We start from the raw sequence: 6,420 nt of genomic DNA, 5'->3' as shown, positions 1-6,420 counted from the left end.
TCCAAATATACAGCAGCTTTCAGGGTCGGAATCAACCCACAACCTCCTGCATACAAAGCGAGGGAGTTAACATCTCCAAACGTGATACACCAATCCGGTTTGAACCCAACCTCAAATCTCAGGCTGTTTAGCAACGCGTAGATTATTTGAGACGCATTGATTGTATTGTGCCAGTTGTGTAATTGTGTGAACGTTAATCGCATTGTGTTCTGGGCTGTGTGTGAGATTTCTATTTGCTCCATTGCTGGCATGGGTTTGACTTCTTTTGCTATTTTTCAATTTTGTGATCCAGGTCACTCTTGTTAATGAGACGCATCCTGATCTCCTGAGTTCTCACCTCGTTGAACTGAACTTCAACTCAACTCGATCATCATCATCAGCAGAAGTACCATCAGCAGCAGAATTAGTAACAGGAGCAACAGCATCAGCAGTGGTAGCTCCATCGTTAGCATCATCATCAGTTTCAGGAATGGGACCAGCAGCATCAATAATACTAAATAATTATCAGCAGTAACATAATCAACAGTAGCAGCAGCACCATCACCGTTACCATCATCATTATCATCAACAGGAGTAGGACCAGCAGCATCAACCATAATATAATAATTAGTAACAGTAACAGAATCATCGGTAGCAGAAGCAGCATCACTATCAGCACTCTTGCAAACGAGACTCATCCAGGTCTCTTGAGTTCTCACCTGGTTAAACAAATCGACTTTAACACGGAGGCTTTCGCGACCAATATTCTCCATATTAAAGGTTTCTTGGGTTAGATCGCGGAAATATAGACTTGATTTTGTTCTAGGTTACCTGTGAATTGGAATCATATTGTATTCTGGGTCAAGGGTCAATGTATTCTGGATGAATAAAAATTTTAATCAGAAAATCTATTTTCAAGATTGTCATCCAGGCTGTGATTGTGTCTCTCTCAGAGCTGAGGCTGACTGACTTGTGTTAACAGGCATGTTTGAGATAGTTACTGTTGTTTTTTTTATATTATAAATCTACTGCTTACGCCTTCACAAGTATCTCTACATCTTCACAGGTAAGTGCTGTCTGTAGCCTTGGGCCACATTCCATGGCGCGTCTCGTGGTATTTATAGCTGCACTCTCAGTCGGTTTACTTGTTCCTCGTCACCGTGAGCTATGATAATGAATGGATCCTGACTGATGGATGATGATGATGATAATAACAATGACTACGCTTGGTAATAATGGACACCACTCTCTCACCTGCACTCAACACTCTCTGACCCGACACCTGCCACTCTCTGACCTACAACCCCCCAGCCATCTGGAGCCCCTCCCTCCCACCTGCACTCCAGATCTCCCACACACTCATCCAAACCACCCATTCACCCAACCTCTTTACCTCCTACCCGCCTACCCGCCTGCCCACACCGATACATGCTCATCCATTCACTTGTTAATTATCCTATCCTCACACTCTCCCACCCGCCCACCTACTGTATTCACCTGTCCACCCACTCACCATTCCACCTCATATTTATTCAAGCGCCAACTCCTGGCTGATCTCCCTCCCACTTGATCACCTGCCCACCCGCTCACTCACTCACCCACGCACACGATCATCCTCCCACCCTCTCACCCGATTACCCACCTACCAACATGATTAAAATTACATCTGAAGAATATCACCCATTTACACATGAACTGGAGAGATTATTTGTCAAATAATGAACAAATATTAAGTTGATAAACTTGATTTGGAGCTTTTGTGACTGCAGGAATAACTTATTGGTTCTTTTGGGAAAGTCACGTAGAAAGAAAATACATTTAATAATAGAATATGACGTTTCGATTGCAACACAAGCAATCATCATCAGGTACGAATGAATAAGGATAAAAAACGAGTAAATTTAGGATAAGAATGCAATTCAACACAGATAGTCGGATAACATAACAGTCAACACCCTACCTGGTTGATTACGTTCTTCCAAAGATTGCTAAATTTGAGAGAGAGATAAAACACAGACACGGAGACATATAGACAGACACATAAGCAGAGAGAGACAACACAGAGCCACAGAGAGAGAGAGACACACAGAGAAACAACGCCTCTGTGTCGAGGCCTTAAATAGAGAGAGGGGGGCAGAGAGAGAGGGGGGGGGGCGGTGGAGAAATTAGCATGCCAATGAGAGATGTGGAGCTTTCGTTACTGCAGGAAGTACTAGAGAGACAACACAGAGACTAAGAGAGAGAATAAAACTTAATAAAACAAACTTAGTAAAATTTGGGAAAGTAATGCAATGCAACACAGAGAGTCGGTCAACACACAATTAACGCATAGCCTGATTGATTACGCTCTTCCAAAAATATCTAAATTAGAAGTTAAGTGTGAATTTTGAGAGAGAGACAAGACACAGACACACAAAGACAGACACACAAGCAGAGAGAGACAACACATTCGTACCTGATGATGATTGCTTGTATTGCAATCAAAAGGTCGTATTCTATTATTTTATTTATTTTATTTCTACGTGACTTTACCGAAAAAACCATTAAGTTGATACATTTTTCAGAACAATTAAAAACCATACTAAAACAAATCCTGAACAAATAAATGGCAATAAAAGAGACGACATAATTCGTTTTAAACCTTGAATCAGAATGGTTTTTCAAGGTACAGTTTGGTGCAAAAACCCACAGAGCCTCACCATAGCCGACGAAATCAGCCCGAGGGACAAACCATCACCGTTTGCCTGGCCACTCTGGGTTTTGTATAAATCGCAACGCTCCTGTTGCATTCACACCGCCGCCGTGTGCGCTCCAGGGACAGCGTCTCTCAGCCACAGCGAGCGGCTATCGGTGAGAAGCCACTGAGAGTCGTGGCGTGCGCGGCTCCCACTGAGAGCGTAGCGAGTGGACCTGGCTCCCGTCTGGAACTGGTCAAAGCCGACCGTGTAACGTGTCTCACGTTGCGTCTCGACAGCTGCGTGCGATACGAAGCTCGTGTCTATGACCTTGACCACCTGAGCACATTTCCACGGAGTGTATCGTGAGGTTTCTAACCTCGTGATAAGTAATGTTCACTGCCTTGTTCATCACCGATGTTGTGAGCCCACAGAATGTTGATGGTTAAAATGTTTTAACTGGAACGTCCCTCGATTCAATCATTCGCAATTGTGTCCAGGGTATCAAATGACACATACGTGAAAACTTCAATAAAAGATTTACTATGGACTATATTTTCATTTTATTTTACCAGGCAAGTCCTAATGAGCTACCTTGCTCTTTTTCAAAAACGATGTGGCCATCACAGATGATAGCTCACCGAAGTGGCTTATCATCATGTGGAAATGTATAGCAGTGGCTTAATAGACGTCAGGGTCGGGATCAAACCCACAACCACCTGTAGACCAGGCGAGGTATTTAACATCTAATCACACCAAATAAAATATTAAAATCTACATCTTACACGGTTTACATTTATATACCACGTAAAACACATTGATACAGAGCCAAGAACAAGCAAGGCATCGCACTCACGTGCATCAGAGCGAGGTCAAACGCACGAATGCACGATGAGTACTGCCAGGTCATGTGGGACGTTCTCTCGCTGTCACAAAATCACTCAACGCGTTCGTCAAATAAAACCGCATGGCCCTTAATGGTCACATATATTAAACGACGTTTCAGGCAATGGACCTACTTTCTAGGACATCATTGAGAGTTAAAGCAGGAGGGCGATGCTGAATGAGTGCGTGCGTGTTTGGGTTTTTACTCTGATAATCGTTGCTTGAGTGAATTTAAGGGTTTTAAATTGTTTCACACACACGCATTTCTCTCTGTGTGCATGTGGCAGAGTTTAGCGTATCAACAACGAATAAATAAATAACAACATCAGCGAGCCGTTCTCAAATCACCGAAATGTTGCTGCGTTTGGGGAGGCAAGGGGGAGAGAGAAAGGGGGGGGGGGAGTGCAGGGTAGAGGGAGGGGGGCCGCGTGAGCGCTAGGGGAAGAGGACGTGAGGCTGGGGGGGGGGGAAGTGGACGGGGCTAGAAGTTGGAAGCTGGAGAAGAACAGATAAAAATGTGCTAGTAAACCGGCAGGTACGATGGAACAACCATAAACAGTTAAGGTTTTACCTGGTTGATAACATCCTTCCAATGATTGTTCAATTTGTATCCATCTTCTCGGTTGAAGTTTGTCTATGTTTATATATCTGGATGGCTTCATGAACAAACCTTTGATAGTAGCCCGAAGGTTTGCAGAGTACCTTGGTCTCGGAAAAAACAATGTCATGCGAGCCCACAGCGTTATAACAATGGTCAGCTACGGCAGAGGTATTGGTTCTGCTATGTTACAGATCTGCCTTGTGTTCGCAAACACAGTCCGAGACATGTTGTTTCGTTTCCCCAATGTAACTATTACCGCAGGTACAACTCAGTTTGTAGACTTCAGGGTATTGCATGTCAGGAATGACATCATTCACAGATGGGATTAGATCACAGATTTCGTGTACTGTATTGAATCGGACCTGGATCTTGTGTTTGTTTAAGATTTTGGAAATATTTTGGTAACACCTGCTAAGTATGGCAAGGTGATGATTTTGATTGGGTCCTTAGATGGTTGTCTCCCCATGGTTAGAGAAACAGCTTTGCGGATACTGTGGTCTGAGTTCCCATTCATCTTGGGGGCTTGGTGTACGTATTACAGTTAATTGGCTAGGTGGTGTTGGTCGGAGATCCAGTGGGTCCCATGGTGTGGTGTTTTGATGAGGGAATTCTTCTGGACCTAATGGTATGGGGAATCAGGTTTAAGATAGGAATCTGTGTTGGTTCCTTTCTGTGGACAGAGTGTCCCAACGAGCCGTCAGGGTTCTTCTCAAACAGAACATCCAGGAATGGTAGCTTATCATCCTTCTCCACTTCCATGGTGAATTTGATGGATGGGTGTATGGAATTGATGTGGTTGAGAAATTGGTTCAATGCTGACAGGCCATGTGGCCAAATGACGAAAGTATCATCTAGGTATCTCTTCCACAAGAAAGGACGTAGGGTGGATGTTGGATGGCATCTGTTTCTAATTTCTCCATGAAAACATTCGCTATCATTGGTGATAAAGGGGAACCCATGGGGGTACCTTCATTTTGTTTGTAGAAAGTACCATTCCAGGTAAAGTAAGTGTTGGTAAGGCAGCCTCTAACCAAAGTTGGTACATCCGGATTCAGTCCATGTTGGACCAAGTCTTCAATTATTGCTAAGGTGTCAGGTACAGAAACCTTGGTGAACATAGAAACTACATTAAATCTGACAAGCAAATCATCTGGAGACAGTGAGATGCTCTTGATTAGAGAGACCAAGTCAGCTAAGTTAAGTACTGCTGAGGTAGTCTTGCCCGTGAATGGAAGCAAGGTGTCAGACAGAAAACGGGCCAGTTTGTAGGTAGGTGAGTTGATAGTGGAAACGATGGACCGAAGTGGAGAACCTTCTTTATGGATTTTGGAAGACCATAGAATCTGGGTGGTCTAGCAGCAGAAGGTTTTAGGGAGAGCCGCTTGAATGGTTCGTTTAGAGAAGTCGGTTTTTGGAATCAGGCGGTTGGTAGGATCTTTGTTCATGTTGGTGTAACTGCTGTCATTAAGAAGGTCCTGTATTTTGTTGTTATATGTGGTTTTATCCATGATGGCAGTAGCATTGCCCTTGCCAGCTGAGAGGATGACTATGTCCTCTCTCTTTTTTTAAGAAAAGGAGTGCTTACTTACGCTGGCACTGGTTCCAACAAAAAAAGTTGCAGCTAATGAGACAAAATTAGCATACACAAATTAACGTTTACGCTTTCAATCTCGCTGTACTGATGGCATGTTTTGGACACTGGGGATTTGCTATAAACACATCGAGACTAACATTTTAAAGTCTAAGTAATTTCCTTTTCAGATGAGCACGGAGGGCAACTCCTCCTCTACTGTTTAATGGTGTAAGCCTGGCGGTGGAAATTCCGCGTTCATATGGCGGCGGGGGAAGGGCGAGTACATCCACAAGACGACTGTTGACCTCTCCACCCCGTGGTTACTCATTTAGTCGACTCTAAGAGAGCGGGATGATTGGCCGAGTCAGCCCCCAACCCCACACCCCCCGGACCCACCAAAACAGGATTCGACTCCCAAACATTGCGATTGAGAGCAGCAATCACACTGCACGTGAGCGCGGCTTATTTGAGCAGGGGAAAAAAAATTACCCACGCGTACGAGAGAAGCGTGGCCACAGCATTGCAGTTGACTACGACACAGACACCGTTGGCCCGTACGTCCAATGATACGTGTGTTGTAACGGCGTTTGGTGAAGTGCCCTTTATTATTTAAAAGTAGAAGAAAAATGTAGTGCATCGATTACTGAAGTGTGAAAATTAAATGTATTTTGTGCAAGCGTATAACAACAAAACAACAAAATCACGTA

This window comes from Lethenteron reissneri, chromosome 65, assembly GCF_015708825.2.
Source record: "Lethenteron reissneri isolate LAM-NWPU_2019-01 chromosome 65, ASM1570882v1, whole genome shotgun sequence".
Lineage (NCBI taxonomy): Eukaryota > Metazoa > Chordata > Hyperoartia > Petromyzontiformes > Petromyzontidae > Lethenteron > Lethenteron reissneri.
Note: the sequence above shows the minus strand (reverse complement) of the source record.